The 18430-nt window shown below is 34.5% G+C and overlaps 1 protein-coding gene and 1 non-coding gene across 5 annotated transcripts in view; one reads left to right on the forward strand and one right to left on the reverse strand.

The window, feature by feature from the left end:
• The window catches only part of PDE4B (phosphodiesterase 4B), a 578613-nt gene that overhangs the window by 295242 nt on the left and 264941 nt on the right, over positions 1-18430 (forward strand). The gene's annotated exons all lie outside the window — the stretch shown is intronic.
• On the reverse strand, positions 7983-8121 carry LOC120366293 (U4 spliceosomal RNA). Its single transcript, XR_005581017.1, has one exon. It is a non-coding gene; the product is annotated as a U4 spliceosomal RNA (small nuclear RNA).

The raw sequence follows: 18430 nt of genomic DNA on the forward strand, positions 1-18430 counted from the left end.
CACTATTAGTTCCATCCAATTAACATTTCATTCTTCAGCTCATCTTCATGCTAATTCTTTCAAAACTTTAGGGCCTATGTTACGTTCTAGGACAATTAATTCCAACCACAGTGTGTAGTTAGAGGAGGTAGACTTGTAAAGAAACAACACCAATACAGTGTGACAAAGATAATAATAGAGGTGTTTGAAGAGAGAAGTTTAATTGAGAAAAGTGATATTTCAGTTAGATCTTAAAGGACTAAGTGGAAATTCACCAGACTTTGAAGAAAAAGGTGCTTATGTGTGGGAGAGAGACCTGCCTGTACAAGGGCATGCAGTTTTGGAAGAGCAGAGTGCCTGATATGTTCAGAGACTAGTGGGTAAGTCTGCCCGTTCTTTATACTCACATATTGCAATGAAGGACGATAAAGCCAGCAATGAAGGATCAAAACTGTGAAGGTCCTTATGTTCCATACAGTTGGGCTTGGTCTCTCTCCTATGAGTATTGATAGAAAGTCAGTGGCAAGTAGCCCAGTATTTTTAAAAGCATCTTAGAAAGATTACTCTGGCAGAAGTATGCAGTGTTTTGGAGCAGTCCAGACCAGAGGCAGGGAGGTCAGTTAAGAGCTTATGGCAATAATTCTGAGACTGGCTGAGGGGAACCACTGTTGGGCTGAGGTGGTTGGGACGGAGGAACATTGCTAAGTAAAGGTTAAATGAACTTGGTGATTGCCTGTGTGAAGCAACAAAGAGGAGTGGAGAGAACACAGTGAATCTGAAGATTCTAACTTAGGGAATTGACTGGTGCTGTCAACTTAGACAAGGCATCTGTGAGGAGAGGGCTATGTATTTATTTTGTAAGAACAGGAAGTTAGTAAGTCAGTGTTAGCATGATGAGATCCAAGAACCTCGGTATCCAACTGGAGATGTCTAGTATTTCGTCAGATGAAGAGGCCTGGGGCTCAGGAGGAAAATCTAGACAGGAGACGTGGATTTGAGAGCGTCGGGATGAATTTTTGATCTGCCTGAATCATGACTTTACAATGCTATTAATATAACCTGTTCATGCAGCTGCATTACCTAGATGCTCATTTACAGACTCTATTCTGATAATTCTTAAATATTTTAACATTTTCTGTGCTATGTCAGATCTACCCTATGCTATACTTGTAGTTTTGTACTTTTTTAGCCGAAGTGAAGTAGAAGCCTGTTAATTTATCTTTTTGCAATATCATACTGTTGAATATTCAACAAGGTCAAGTGGTCAGAATTTGGACTTCAGAGCCTGTGGGCTTTGTTTCTCTTCTCCTTGAAGCAATACAATTATATCCCTCCTCTTCCCCCATCTCCAAGTTAGATTTAGCTATGTGACTAGCTTTTAGCTCTTGAAATGCGAGTAGACAGATCATGTCATTTCTAGGTAGAAGCTTTAAGAGTTAGTTTGTCATTCATCACATCCTTTTTTTCTGCCTCTGCAGCCCTTGGAGATAGAAGCCCTATCAACAAGGGTTCCGAAGTGACTGTATTGAGCAGAGTTCCCCATATGACCCACATTAGACAGGTGGTAAGAATGAGAAATAAAAGGTACTGCATTAAGCCACTCAGATTGACATTGTTGCATAAGCTGGCCAATCTGGCTGGTAAAGAGGTAACTAGACATGGGCTCAAGTCCTGGCTCTCACTAGTTGACTAACTGTAAGAAAGTTACACAACTTCTTAGGGCTTCAGTTTCTTCATTTTGGGGAAAAATGACACTGAATTTACCAAAACTCTGTGAGAATTAGAGACAGGGTATACAAAGTACCTTGTGAACAATAGCCATCCACTACATAGCAGCTATTATTACAGTCTCCATCCATCCTTTTAGGTAGCTACGCAATTTTAGTATTTTGATTTTGTAATACCTTATGGTGGCTATCCCAATCAGACTGGTCTTGTGTTCAGAGTTCTTGAAAATGTTAAGTCTGTGTTTATCTGAGAAATTGTTAAAAAAAAAAAAAAACAATTAAAGCAAGATAGGACCAAGGACAGGACTGAGTGGTCATGCCAACATAGATCTTCCCACAGATACTTGGTTTATTAATGGCCATCTTTAGAGAAAGCTGTAAAATTAATTCATCTTGCAGTAGCCCCAAACTGCTCATCTTGTTTCTGAGTATATAGACCTTTTTTCATAGCCATCCTATAGAAGGGTTACTTAGCCACTCACCTTGCTAAGACTGCATATGATATAATCAAATCAACTTCTTAAACATGTGTAAACTATTTGTTTTGTGGTATGTTGGCTTTTTGTCTCAGCTGATTATTCAGTGTATTATGAAGTACACAAATCATTTCTGAGCCATTATCTTTGCTCACAGTATATTCTACACCAAAACTTCTGTCATTATGCTACTATAGAGTTATTTTTCTGTCATGATCTGATTATCTGCTTATACCACCCACCTTATTTATTTATTTATTTTTCTTTCTTCTTTTTTAAAATCATACTTTAAATTCTGGGGGACATGTACAGATCATGCATGATTGTTACGTAGGTATACACATGCCATGGTGGTTTACTGCATCCATCACCCTGTCACCTACATTAGGTATTTCTCCTAATGTTATCTCTCCCCAATCCCCCACCCCCTGCTATTCGTCCGCTATCCCCTCACCCCCCAATAGGCCACAGTGTGTGATGTTCCCCACCCTGTGTCCATGTGTTCTCATTGTTCAACGCTCACTTATGTGTGAGAACATGCAGTGTTTGGTTTTCTGTTCTTGTGTCAGTTTACTGTGAATGATGGTTTCCAGCTGCATCCATGTCCCTGCAAAGGACATGAACTCATCCTTTTTATGGCTGCATAGTATTCCATGATGTATATGTGCCACATTTTCTTTATCCAGTCTACCACTGGTGGGCATTTGGTTGTTTCCAAGTCTTTGCTATTGAAAACAGTGCCACAATGAACATATGTGTGCCTGTGTCTTTGTAATAGAATGATTTATAATCCTTTGGGTATATACCCAGTATTGGGACTGCTGGGTCAAATGGAATTTCTATTTCTAGACCCTTGAGGAATCACCACACTGTCTTCCACAATAGTTGAACTAGTTTACACTTCCACCAACAGTGTAAAAGTGTTCTATTTCTCCACATCCTCTCCAGCATCTGTTGTCTCCAGATTTTTTAATGATCGCCATTTAACTGGCATGAGATGGTATCTCAATGTGGCTTTTATTTGCATTTCTCTAATGACCAGTGATGATGAGCTTTTTTTCATATGTTTGTTGGCTACATAAATGTCTTCTTTTGAAAAGTGTCTGTTCATATCCTTTGCCCACTTTTTGATGGGGTTGTTTTCCTTTTCTTGTAAATTTGTTTTAGTTCTTTGTATATTCTGGATATTAGTCCTTTATCAGATGGGTAGCTTGCAAAATTTTTTTCTCATTCTGTTAGTTGCCGTTTCATTATAATGATTGTTTCTTTTGCTGTGCAGAAGCTCTTAAGTTTAATTAGATCCCATTTGTCTATTTTGGCTTTTGTTGCCAATGCTTTTGGTGTTTTAGTCATGAAGTCCTTGCCTGTGCCTCTGTCCTGAATGGTATTGCCTAGGTTTTCTTCTAGGGTTTTTATGATGTTGGGTCTTATGTTTAAATATTTGATCCATCTGGAGTTAATTTTTGTATAAAGTATAAGGAAGGGGCCCAGTTTCAGCTTTCTGCACCTGGCTAGCCAGTTTTCCCCACACCATTTATTAAATAGAGAATCCTTTCCGCATTGCTTGTTTTTGTCAGCTTTGTCAAAGATCAGATGGCTGTAGATGTGTGGCATTACTTCTGAGGCATCTGTTCTGTTCTATTAGTCTATATCTCTGTTTTGGTGTCAGTACCATGCTATTTTGATTACTGTGGCCTTGTAGTATAGTTTGAAGTCAGGTAGCATGAATGCATCCAGCTTTGTTCTTTTTGCTTAGGATTGTCTTTGCTGAGTGGGCTCTTTTTTTGTTCCATATGAAGTTTAAGGTGGTTTTTCCAGTTCTGTGAAGAAGGTCAATAGTAGCTTGATGGGGATAGCATTGAATATATAAATTAACTTCGGCAGTATGGCCATTTTCATGATATTGATTCTTCCTAAACATGAGCATTGGTCACACAAGATTTTATCTATTTGTATATAAACTAAAATTCAAGCTCTTCTTATGGAAAAACATCTCCTGTATCCTTGATCTATGTAGATGACAAACTCAACTCTTAGAAAAAAAGAGGAAGGGATGATAGGATTACATCTCATAATTTCAATTTGAAAAACAAAATGGCTGGTATCATGGAAGAGATAGGAATTTCAGGACAAAGTGACCTTAATTAATATACAGAAAACAAAACTGTAGAAAGACAAGAGTACTAATAAGGCAAATGTATGTGTAGAATAGTAGAAATAAAAGATTACCTTCGGAAGTAGGCTTGGTATAAAAGGAGTATCATGTCTTATGATGGTGTGGTCAAGCTATAAAGCCTATTTCTTCCAGGAATGATACAGCTGGAAATATATTTAGATTCTAAATAGGTATCGATAGATTTATAAATACATAAACAATGTACCATGGAGGGCCGGACAGATCATGGGAACATAAGTATGATATTTGAGAGGGACTTTGGGTGGCCTATCACCTCATACTCTAAGAAAGGACTTATGTTGGATGGTTCAGCAGCTTGACCAACTTTGGCCATTCCTTTGTTCTTATAAATGTTATCATAGTCAAATTACTCAGAGGCACAAATAGTTACAAGTTCACTGAGGTCTTAGATGACAAACTATATGTATATATATTTGTATTTGTATATAGATAGATAGAGAGAGAGAGAGAGAGAGAGAGAGAGAGACTGACATTATGAAACTCTTAATTTAAAAAGCATCTTAATACTTTTAGGAAAGAGGCACTGACTTTTTTTACTCTGTATGAAGGAAACTAGAGAATGCTGAAAGCCATAGGTCTGAACATGTTTAATTACAAGTGTGTTTTCGTTAAAATCTATCCTTCAGTCGAAGTGACAGTAGCTGTCACCACACCCATTTCCCTAGGTAGCCAAATTAATTGGGAAAAGAAAAAAATGTGTGCATTGGAGCAGAGTCTCACACACTATCACAGTGCCCTCAACAGCACCCTGCTGTGGCCCCCGTTCCACCTATATGATAGCCTTTTAGACATGACAAACAGTTTTTCTAGTTTCTCTAGGTGAAAAGATTTAACTGCCAATTAACAAGGCATCCTAGGTTTTTTTAAAAAGTGACTGTAACTTCGTAATTTTATTTTCCTGGCATCTGTTCTATTCAAGCCAAGCCTACTGCGGTGATCTTCATCAAGACAATTCAGGGGTTTCCTAGCAACCAAGTTTCCTGTGGTTTCCTTGGTTATATGTAATGACATAACTCTTATGGGCAACTTCAAAAACACAGAAGAAAGCCCTCCTAAAGAATGAAATTCTAGAAAAATCAGGTTACTGCTCACTGAGTGTTTAAAATGGAGAACATTATCTTCATGAGCATTAATGACACTAATAAATGATTATGTCACAATTACAAAGTAAAATCACATGTTAGATTATATTTTTTTCATTATTTTTGTTATATGTGTGATCCTCATGTGATTTCTGAAATCAGAATCCTTTTTCCACCTCTTCTAATTGACTACTGTACTTAGACATATTCAGCAGATGAAAATTAAACACTTTAAAAAATTACATGAGAGGTCGTTTATTAAAATAGCAGAGTTGTAGCTGCTCAAGAATAGGAGCCAATAATACTCCCTGTTTTTACTAATAAATTATATTTCAGAGGCTTGTATGGCAATATCAAGGGTTACTGGTGGAGGCCATTAAATAACTGTGAATGTGTATTGACCAGTAAATTTTCTGTGCCAGCATGACCAACATTAAGTACTTTTATGTACTTAATTGCTTTTTCCTTCTGTATTTACAAAGACAAATTTTATTGGGTAACTTTACTTTTTGGTGACATATCTGAAATCCATAATAGGTCAACTGAAGAAGGAAATATAAATGTTCACAATTAAGAGTAAAATTTGTGCAACATAGACTATTCATCCTTGGATTTTCAGTGCCTATCATAGAAGGTGGCTTGTAATAAATACCAAAGTTCGGATTATGAATGACCAGGCATCATTTATAACAGCTCCTTTAGTTTTTCCAGTGGAAATCAGAATTTAATATGGGGAGCTCCAGACTAAAGTAATGTACATTTAGAAAAGGAAAAAATATAATTAATACATAAGAAATTTTTAAGTTAGAGTACAGTATGTCCTCACTTATTGACAGGTTCTTGGAAACTGTGACTTTAAGTGAACTGACAAACTGGATAGTAAAACCAATTTTACCATAGGTTAATAGACACAAACAAGAGTTAAGTTCCTACAGCATACAGTACATACAGCACATTGTTTCACTTAAAGTCACACTTTTCAAGAATCTATCCATGAGGACTTACCATATATATTCCTGTGTATACTAATCATTTATTAATTAAATATTTATTATGTACCTATTAGGTGCCAGGTTCTGTGCCAAGTGCTCAGAGAACAACTGCAAACAAAATTAAATATGATTACAGCCTCAAGAAACTTGAAAATACAATGATTAGGAATTTTATATTAGCTAAATGATAGGACAAACAAAAGTACAAATACCACAATGACAAGATAGATTATGCCATGAGTTTAACAAAGAAACCTCTTCTGACTTGGGGGTAGAGTGTCCAGGCATAGCTTCTCAAAGGAGGTAGCATTTAAGCTGAGAGATGAAGACCTAGCGTAACTGAAAGCAAGTTGGGTGTGGGTGGGGAGCAGTAGAGACAAAAAAGGATGAGCATGTGCAAACAGCTTGTGAAACTTTAGAGGAATCCAAAGAAGCCAGAGACCTGGAGCTCTCATTCCAGTCAATGGGGATGAGCCTAGAATGAGATGAGATTTCAGAAAGTTTCAAAAGGATTCCTATAGGCCATGTTGAGCATTTAGCAGAAACAATCTAGAAAAAAGTTTGGAAACGTCATTCATAGTAGCAATTTAACATTTATAGTATTAAATGTACTTTAAAAACCACCTAAGACCTTGAATTGAAGGTGAAAATTTAATTCTGAAGTTACTGAAATAGTTGACCCTCAGTAGGACAGGATTGTGGAATGAATGGGGCATTTGGTCAGACTGTGCTCCTTAAGCTGATATGCAACTTCAACAAAGTCTCAGGATACAAAATCAATATGCAAAAATGCAAGAATTTCTATACACCAGTAATGGACAGAGAGTCAAATAATGAGTGAACTCCCATTCACAATTGCTATGAAGAGAATAAAATACCTAGGAATACAACTAACAAGGGATGTGAAGGACCTCTTCAAGGAGAACTACAAACCACTCCTCAAGGAAATAAGAGAGGACACAAACAGATGGAAAAATATTCCATGCTCATGGTTAGAAAGAATCAATATTGTGGAAATGGCCATACTGCCCAAATTAATTTACAGATTCAAGGCTATCACCATTAAGCTATCATTTACTTTCTTCACAGAATTGGAAAAAATCACCTTAAACTTCGTATGGAACCAAAAAGAAGCCCCCATAGCCAAGACAATCCTAAGCAAAAAAAAAACCAAAAAACAAAAAAACAGAGCTGGAGGCATCATGCTTCCTCACTTCAAACTATAATACAAGGCTACAGTAATCAAAACAGCATGGTATTGGTACCATCATTCTCAGTAAACTGACACAAGAACAGAAAACCAAACACCACATGTTCTCACTCATAAGTGGGTGTTGAACAATGAGAACACATGGCCACAGGGAGGGGAATATCACACACCAGGGCATATCATTGATCGGGCTAGGGGAGGCATAGCAGGGGGTTGGGGAATTGGGGAGAGATAGCATTAGGAGAAATACCTAATGGAGATGACGGGGTGATAGATGCAGCAAACCACCATGGCACGTGTATACCTGTGTAACAAATCTACACTTTCTCCACATGTATCACAGAACTTAAAGTATAATAATAATAATAATAAAGCTTTAGTTCTGTAAACTTTTCAATTAGCAATAATTGTGCCTGGGATAAACCTCATTGGCTCTGGTACTGCTACTGCTCAAAGCTGATTTAGACCTTTAAGGACTAAAAGCCACTCTCTTGACTTACAAACTTTGAGAATTACTTTAGAATTGTTTAAAGCAAAGTCCCAAACTGGGTTATTTTAGAGTAAAGTTGGTTTTCTGTTGTTTGCACAGTATTTTATAAATTAGAGAATCATAGAACATTAGAACTTAAAGTGGTCTCTTAATTCATCTAAAGCACCATGATAACAGCTAACATTTGTAAAGCCAGCTACCATTCTAAATGCTTACCTTTTAATAGTATATTTTGTCCTGATAACCTTTGTAGATATTATTATTATGCCTCCCTTTTTAAATGGAGGAAATTGAGGAACGGGTTAAGTAACTTTCTCAAGGTAGCACAAATGTTAAGCAATTAACCCATGCAGTCTGACTCTAATGTCTTTGCATTTAACCGTTGCATACCAGACAGGTGAATAAACTGAGACTGACTGGTTAAGTAAAATTCAAGATTGCAGCCTTGAAAAGCAAAGGTGGAATTTCAGCCTTGTCTTGTATGCTCTTAGAATTTGAGTTCTTAATCACTGCTCTGTGCTACAAGCATCATCCATCTTGGTGAACATCTAGTTTAAACTCCACTTTGAGAGGTAATACTATTCAGTAGAATGTGCATGGACTTTTTGAAATAGAAGAGTCTTTGTTTAAATTCAGTTATATACTTGCTATTATAGATTGCAATCTTGAGCAAATAACATTTTTAAGTCTCAGTTTACTTGTCTATAAAATTTGGGTAATCATACTTACCAAATTACATTGTAGAGAGAAATAAATGATGTATTGTGTCTAACATAGCATTGAGTATGTATGAGGCAATTGACATATGGAGCAACTGCTGTAATTCTGGAAAGGAAACTAAGGTCAAAGGAACTGTGTTGCATAGTTAATAGTGGAATACCTGGGATACAAATGAGTTGTCCTGATTACTATATTTCTTGCATTGAGCTACAAAAGGACTGAGTGACAAGATTCACAGAAAAATAACCTGCCAATTTCTTTCTTTGTCTCTTGTTGTTCCAGCTCAGAATCTGTGATATTACTTGCCATAGCCAATTTGCTGGAATTCTAGTGTGAACCATGCTTGTTCTGTATTATATATGATATCATGGATTGCTGTGTAATATAATATGTATCACTCTTGCTTTCCCAGTTAGATCATAACAGTCCTCTCACAGGGATTTGTTTATTGTTTGATTGTTGCTGTGTTTCTTCTGTATCCTTGAGCTTCACCTTCAAGTGTGGGAGACAAGGTCTTTTATGTTAACAAACCCACAAATCAACTACTTTAACTGCTTTTTAAATATTTTATTCTTTTAATCGACATATGGTATTGTAAATGTTTATGGGTTACACAGTGATATTTGAATACATATAATGTGGATTTATGAGATCAGGATAATCAGTATATCCATTATCCCCCTAATTTATCATTGCTTTGTGTTGGGAACATCCAATATTCTCCTAGCTATTTGAAACTATAGATTATTGTTGACTGTAGTCATCCTACAGTGCTATAGAACACTACAGCTTACTTCCCCTATCTAGCTATAATTTTGTATCCTTTAACAGATCTGTCCCTATACCCTTTTACTTACCCTTCCCAGCCTGTACTATCCTCTGTTCTACTTGTTACTTCCATGAGATCAACATTTTTAGTTTCCTCATAAGTGTGAAAACATGCCATGTTTAACTTTCTGTTCCCAGGTTTTTTCACTGAAATTGCTTTGTTGAGAGATAATTTACGTGCAACAAATAGTACCAACTTTAAATATACAATTGACATATGGAGCAACTGCTGTAATTTTGGAAAGGAAACTAAGGTCAAAGGAACTGTGTCACATTGTTAATAGTGGAATACCTGGAATACAAATGAGGCTACACAGTGTTTTGACAAATGCATACAGTTGCATAACAACCACCACAATTATGACAGAGATTACTCTGTCCAAAATGGTTGCCACTAGCCACTTGTAGCTACTGATCACTTGAAATGAGGCTAGTCCTAATTAAGTAAGGTATAAGTAAAAATATAATAGTAATAATGGATTTCAAAGGCTTAGTATAAAAACATAAATATCTCATTAACTTATGTTAATTATATATTGACTATATTTTGATATATTAGATAAAATAAAATTAATTTTACCTTTTTTACTTTTAAATATAGCTAGTAAAATATTCAAATTACATATGTGGCTGGCGCTGTATTTCTATTGGGCAGTGTTTTCATAGAACATTGTTATAGCTTCTAAAAACTTATTTTTTTGCTATTTTCTAATCAGTCTCCTTCCTGCACCTCAAATAGTGTGTAGTTTTTTATACCTGATTTCTTTCATTAGCATACTGCTTCTGAGAGTCATCCATGCTTTTATAAACCAGCCATTTATTCCTCTATTGTTGAGTGGTATCCATTACGGATATTCCATAATTTGTTTATGTGTTTATCAGCTAATGGACATTTGGCTTGTTTCCAGTTTTTTATTCTTAATAAAACCGGCATAAATACGTCAGTACAAGTTTTGTGTGGACATAGGCTTTCATTTTCTACTGGATAAATATATCAGAAGGGGATTACTGGATGGTATGTTCAACTTTAGAAGAAACTGACAAACTGTTTTTCAAGGTGGTTACAATACTTTACATCGCCACTAGTAAGGTATAGGAGTTTAAATTGCTCCACATTTTCAACAACTTTGTATTGTCAGTCTTATTAAATTTTAGCCATTCAAGTGGATGTCTTTGGTATCACATTGCGATGGTTTTCTTTTATGTTTTCCTTTATAACTAATGATGTTGGAGATGTTTTTATGTGTTTATTTGCCTGCCATTCATATTTATTCCTTGTAGAAATGTGTCAATCAAATCTATTGCCCATTTTTAAATGTTATTTGTCTTAATTGAATTGAAAGAGTAAAGTTATTTATAAACATGATATGATAGTTTCTATTTTTACATCTTCAAATTTACTTTTTTTTTTCTGCAGTGTTTAATATGGTGGCAATACAATGCATTGTAATTTTTTATTGCAGATTTTTTTCTTTAAATTTCCAGTTGGTTCTTTGTTGTAGCTTACACATTTTCTTCTATTATTTTATATTACTCTTTTTGTCTATCTTCTTGAACAAGTGGAACATATTTATAGTACTTTTTAAAAAAGATTTCTGTCTGCAAATTCTATTATATCTGTTATTTTTTAGTCTTTTAATTTGTTTTTCTATTGTTTATTATCCTTATTTTTCTATCTTTTTATTAATTATTGGACTTTTTAGATAATACGTTATTTGCTGCTGGATGTTTTGGTATTTTTTAAAGTGGCGATAGATTTTGTTCTGGCACAGTTGGGCTAGTTTGAATCAGTTTGATCCTTCTGAAGCTTGATTTTAACCTTTATTAGAATTGATCCAGAGTGCCAGTTAGTCTAGGGTTACTACTATGGTGATAACTATATGATGATTCTTGCAGATGCTCCATGTAATCACACTGCTTGGTAGAAATATGAATTACGACTACCTCGACGTGAGCTCTGACACTTGTTCAGACTGAGGTTCTTTCTTCAGAGTTGTGTAGTTTCCTCTCACACAATTGCATTATCAGTACTCAACCAGACTCAAGGGGACCCTTGAGCAGATTCTCAGAGCTCTATCTCAATGCAGCTCCTTCATCTCTGGTATTTGTTCTTGCAATCTCTAGCCCTTTTGCCTTCCATAAACTCTGATCTCTACCTTAACTCAGAGTAAATGCCAGCTCTGTCTGGGTTCCCCCTCACTGCTCTTTAGCCTCAGACCTGCCTTCAGGCTGTACACTGGATGTTCATTGAATTCACCCTGCTTCTTTACCTTTTCTCAGGAATCATGACCCCTCATTTCCTAGATTTTCAATTTCATTATTCCATCATGGCTGGAAGCATAAGGCCAGATATTTTAACTTTGAAAGAAAATATCATCTTTGAAACCTACAAAGCTTACATATGCAGACTGAGTTTTTCCTTTTCATTGACAGTTCAAAATAACAGCACTCTGCATGGGTCTTCAAGAGCTTAGTTTTAAATTTTTGCTCCCTATGTTCCAAGTAAAGCCTAGTTAGAGATGTTAACATTTTAACATTCAAGAGAGAAACTCTAAAGGCTATAATGGACACACCTGTTTGTAAATTTTTAGGGCTTCATTTCTAAATCAGATTAGAGCATTAAAAAGCAACTTAATTGAAGAACTTTTCTTTAGCTCTCCCATAAATGGCTTTGCTCAGCTATATTTCATTATTGTGCATTTAGCTTTCACTCAAGCCATACAAAACATATTGTACCTTCCGGTAACACATGCACACACAAACATAGATACAATGAGAATCGAATTACCACAACATATCTCCCATCACTTCCTACTACTAAATCTAATTCTCAGATTCTTTGTTCCTGGCATGGTGAAAATCTTGAAAAATTTTTTAAACAATTTATTATATTTTATTTTAAGTTCTGGGATACATGTGCAGCACATACAGGTTTGTTACATAAGTAAACGTGTGCCATGGTGGTTTGCTGTACCTATCAACTCATCACCAAGGTATGGCTATAGTGTGTGTTTTCCCTTCCCTGTGTCCATGTGTTCTCATGGTTCAGCTCATACTTACAAGTGAGAACATGTAGTATTTGGTTTTCTGTTCCTATGTTAGTTTTCTGAGGATAATAGCTTCCAGCTCCATCCATGTTCCTGCAAAGGACATAATTTCATTCTTTTGTATGATTGCATAGCATTCCATGGTGTGTATGTACCACATTTTCTTTATCAAGTCTGTCATTGATGGGCATCTGCATTTATGCCATGTCTTTGCTATTGTGAATAGTACTTCAGTAAACATACACATGCGTATATTGAAGTAATACATTAATGGATGCCATTTAATGTGTTTTTGGTAGTTTTGACCCTTATGTATTTCAACTTTGTTGTTCTAATTCCTTTTTATTTATGTTATTTTGATTTTTAATGAAATAATATACATTTTAAAACTATTCATTGTTTTAAAATCTATATTATTCCATTAATATTCCACATAGTTGATATTCAGTAAACTCTGATAAAATGAAAGTAATTGCTGATAGACTAAGCTAGTGAACATACGCAAGAAATAGATTAAAAGTTCATTTATCTCAGTTCCAAGCACACATTGACACCTACAATGTACAAAATATTGAGGAGGGTGCTAAAATGTAAATTGACTGAGATGTGGTCTTGTCCTCATGGAGCAATCACTTATGACTTTGATTCTGTATTGATGCAGTCTGAGCAGATTACTTTTCTCTGCTTGGAATGTTCCTTCCTCCTGCAACACACCCTAATCAGATAATCTCTCATCTTGTTCCTTACTTCATTCAAGTTCTTCCTTTAATATCATTTCATCAAAGAAGTCTTCCCTGGCCATTTTTTCCAAAAATACAACTGCCTGTTTACACTTTCGTGTCTTACTCTGTTTTATGTTTCTTCATAGCTTTTGCCTACTATATCATGTGTTTGTATATATATATACATATATATGTACATATATATGTATATATTTATACGTATGCACACATCGTGTGTGTGTGTGTGTGTGTGTGTGTGTGTATGTGTGTGTATGTATATATATTTATATATATACATTTGAGACAGAGTCTTACTCTGTTGCCCAGGCTAGAGTGCAATAGTGGGATCTCAGCTCACTGCAATCTCCATCTCCTGGGTTCAAGCAATTCTCCTGCCTCAGCCTCTCCAGTAGCTGGGACTACAGGTGTGTGCCATCGTGCTGACTAAGGTTTTGCATTTTTGTATTTTATAATCCCAAAGTGCTAGGATTATAGGTGTGAGCACTGTGCCTGGCCTATGTTTATATTTTCTTTCACTTCTACCCTTAATTTCAAAGTAAGCTCTGTGAGGATAGGGATTTGGGCTGATGTGTTCAAACAGTATCCATGAGTCTTAAAACAATGACTAGCATAAGTAAGTGTTTAATCAATCAATTAATGAATAAAAAATGAATCCTCTGGTATTAATCTGATCATAGATATGTTTAAGTTTAGCCTGAATTATCTGTAGCTTGCTAGAATTTCCACTGGTAACCAGTGTGTTTGGATTCATAAAAAAATTTTCCAGCTTCGCTGTTGTTGTGAAGAGAGTATTCTATGTGTGGAGGTTAATTGCACATCCTCAAAACAGCATTATTGATGAATAAAGATGCCTAAAGCCTTTACTATTAATTATCTGTGGCTAAGCTAAACTCTAAGCTTTTCTGTTTTTATCTTTTTATTTTAATAGTTAATTTGAATAGAACCCAGTAATTGTATAATCTAAGATCTTTTAGCGTTTTTGGGGTTTTGTTTATAAGCAAAAGGTTTCTCTTTCATAAAAATACTCTCCTTTGAATGTGAAATTTTATCATTGTGTTTTCAGGGAGAATAGATGTGTCTACCTAAATAGTCTTTATTTTGAAATGTTATGAAAATGTAACTAGTACCAGACAGACTGAATTCTGTAAATGAGAATTTATCATTCTACCAGCACATGGGAAATATTGGAATTCATTTTTCTGTGAGTATAGCTGGTGAAGTGAGCAGTATTATTGCATTTAAAGTCTTTGATGTTTTGGAACATTGCCATTAAGACCTTTTAATCATACATTTTGGACTTACGAGAAAAATCCCTGGGGCTACTCTAAAATTCTAACAGATGCCTTCTGCTCAAATGTATGTAAAATATATCTCTTTTCCTATGTTAGACTTTCATATTTATTTAACAAAATAAAGCAAACAAATATGTTTTGTATAAGAAAAAAGCACAAATATAAGGGATTTGCAAGATCATTTAGATCTGCTTCTTTAATTTCCAGTTGAAAAAACTGAGACTCGCTTTCTTGAATTGCTACAGGACTTTATCAACAACAGAAAATTAATAGCAGGCAGTTCTAGAAACCAGAAACCTATGATTCAATTTACTAATATGCCAAGCTTTCAAATACTTTACATATTGTGCCTTAAATATTGTTACAATAGTAATATTTTCCCACTACAGGTATATGTGCCAGAGAATAAACCACAGTCTACTTCTAAGGAAATTAATTATATAAAAGGAAGGTCCTGTGGTTCTTTATGAAAATAGTATTTTTAAAAACTGATCAATTAAAGATCATTATTAGTGCTAAAAAAAACTGATCAATTAAAGATCATTATTAGCACTAAAGTAGAATCACTTTTCCTTCCTAGGAGAACTGAGTTGTAGGAATGCATTGTAAATGTGTTTTTAAATTGTTGATTTTTTTAAGAATTAGCATCTTCTGCTAAAGAGTCACTATAAGTCTTGACCAAAAGGTTGAAATGAGTTATTGCTATTGTTGAGCATTACGGTGTATGAGAAATCCTGCCCTATGTAAATTTCTTTACGTTGCTTCATCCCTTTGTGTATCTTCAGGAAGTTCAAGTACCTATGACAAAGCTAATGCTCAGTGTATTTCTCCAAAGAGTTGGAACTTTAAAACATTTGTCCTTTTCCTTTCTTCAGATTTCTTTTCTTATTCTGCTTCCTATTATATGTCTTAAACTTTTGACATGAGGCCAGCATATGTGGCATTGACAATGGTCTTAGAGTTTCTCTTTTAGTTAAATTGAATATTCTCCTATATATTTTAATGGTGATATAGTATAGACAATATTTTAATGAATTATTAATAATTTAATATATTAAATAAAATAATTTAATTTGATTCAGTGAATCTCTAGAAGCAGGCTTAACTTTTCTAGTGAACATCATGGAAATCTTTTTAACTTATTGTTTTAAGTATAATACAAAACTCACAGGAAAAAACAAGTAAATAAATACAAATAGATAAATAAGATATTTCCATAGCATTGAGTTGGTATGATAATCAGTGTACACAAAAATTTTCTCTAGCTATTTCCCCTGTGCAATCTGTCAGAACGTTTTGGGCTTCCATGTGGTCTCTGGGTGAAATTCACTTTTCATTACAAAAATCTTTTTTTACTAAATAGTATGCTCCATTGCTTTCTAGGAAATGGGAAATCATAGCCCACTGTAAATGCACAAAAAGCATACCAACTTCATACAAATGAAATTGAGAGGCATCATTCATTATTTTCAATGCATACCTGAATTGAGAAAAGCAGATTAATAAACTTCGGTTGTTGATAACAACCCATTTTTCCTGTAGTTATTAAAAATTATCTTGTATTCTTAGCTTGAAAACTGTTGTGATTTCTTCACTTAAAAAAAGTTTTCAGCTGTTCACGTAATTTAGGAAACAGCAAAAAAAACCTGCCTTCCCATGAGACTTCCACCTGGATGACCAAAAAGACTTTTTATTTGTTAGGATTCTTGCTGCAAAAATAATATATTGTTATGCAGATGTAATCACTTCAAGGCAAAACACCAAATTATTTTCCAGTGTTTTTCCCTTGAGGAACTTTCATGATTCTAAACCTTGCATGAAATAGAGAAAGCAAGTCTTTCTGAAGATAAATTGAATACTGTAAAATGCAAAATTATTCCAAGCCACCAGGTGGATATGATCAATCTCAGTTCTATCAGCCTCAACTCAAGACAATAAAAGCTGTTTGCAGCTCTTATTGATGTAAAATAAATATCAGGAGTCTGAGGCAGGAGAATCACTTGAACCTGAAAGGTGAGGTTGCAGTGAGCCAATATTGTGCCACTGCACTCCAGCCTGGGTGATAGAGCAAAACTTCATCTTGAAAACAAATAAAATAAACTAAAATAAAAATAAACGAATTTTAGCTGAATAGAGATCAAACTAAAAATCGCATATGGGACAATCAGGACAGAATGTATGTGTGTGGATTGGAGAAACAAGTAAGAGTATTATATCTTCATCCTTCAGTTAGATGTTTTAATCGGAAAAGAAAATGGATATATATCTTTTTAAATCACTTATTTAGAAATATGGATATGCATATGTAAAAAGGTAACTAGTTGAAAGGCGTAATCTTTGAGAAAAGAAATGGAGGAGGAGGAAAGAGAGAACTTTGTTTTGCAAAATTGAACTTTTAGAACCATCTGATGTTTATTTTTTAATTCTACTTTTGCATGACAAATTACCATTTGGCTTTTGACAATTATGGATGACTTTTATAAAGAATAAAAGTTAAATTATTTAATAAAAATGAAATTAATAATAAATAGACTTTAGTTATTCACTGGTGAATTTCTTCATCTTGTTATTCATTTTCTTAAACATCTATCACAATTGTTTTAATGACTGTTTTATATAACTCCAATATCTGGATTTCCTATATTTTATTGTTTGTTGTTTCTGTTTATTTTTTCTTAATTTGGTTCTGTTTCCAGGCATACTTGTTGACTTTTGATTAAATGCCATATGTTATATTTTAAAAAAAGATAAATATCAACATAAAACAACAGCAACAACAAATCTCAAAACATTGTGATGAAATTAGAGTTAAGATATTTTATAAAAAAGATACACATTTATTTAAAAAATATTAAATTGGCAAAAATTATACATATCTATGGTATACAGCATGATGTTTTGATATATATATATCCATTACCTCACATACTTATTCCTTTGTAGCGAGAGTATTTAAAGTCTACTCTTAGCAATTTTCAGATACACACACCTTGTTATAACAGAGTCAACAGGCTGTGCAATATATCTCCTGAATTTATACCTCCTGTTTAACTGAAATTTTGTAGGCTTTTCACCACAGGCTTTCCAATCCCTATCGCTTGCCCTCCCCAGCCCTTGGTAGCCATCACTATACTTTCTGCTTCTTTGAGTTTGATTTTTTTTAAAGATTGATCCAAATGGATTAGAAACTAAAATGCAAGACCTGAAACTGTAAAACTGCTACAAGAAAATATAGAGGAAAAGCTTCTTTATATTGGGCAAAGATTTTCTGGATGTAACCCAAAAAGCTCAAGGAACAAAAGCAAAATTAGACAAATGAGATTGCATCACACTAAAAAGTTTCTGCACAGCAAAGGAAACAATCAACAGAGTGAAGAGACAACCTATGGAATGGGAGAAAATATTTGCAAACCATACATCTAATAAGGGGTAATATCCAAAATATATCAGGAAATCAAACAACTCAATAACAAGAAAACCAACAATCTAACGTTTTAAATGGGCAAAGGACCTGAAAAGACATACAAATGATCAACAGGTTTTTATGAAAAGTGTTCAGTATCACTAATCTTCAGGGAAATGCACATTCATATCAGTGTCTTCTATTAGTGACATTATGGTGTCTATATATATCTATTAGTATTTAT

This window comes from Saimiri boliviensis, chromosome 11 (assembly GCF_048565385.1).
Source record: "Saimiri boliviensis isolate mSaiBol1 chromosome 11, mSaiBol1.pri, whole genome shotgun sequence".
In the NCBI taxonomy this organism is placed as follows: Eukaryota; Metazoa; Chordata; class Mammalia; order Primates; family Cebidae; genus Saimiri; species Saimiri boliviensis.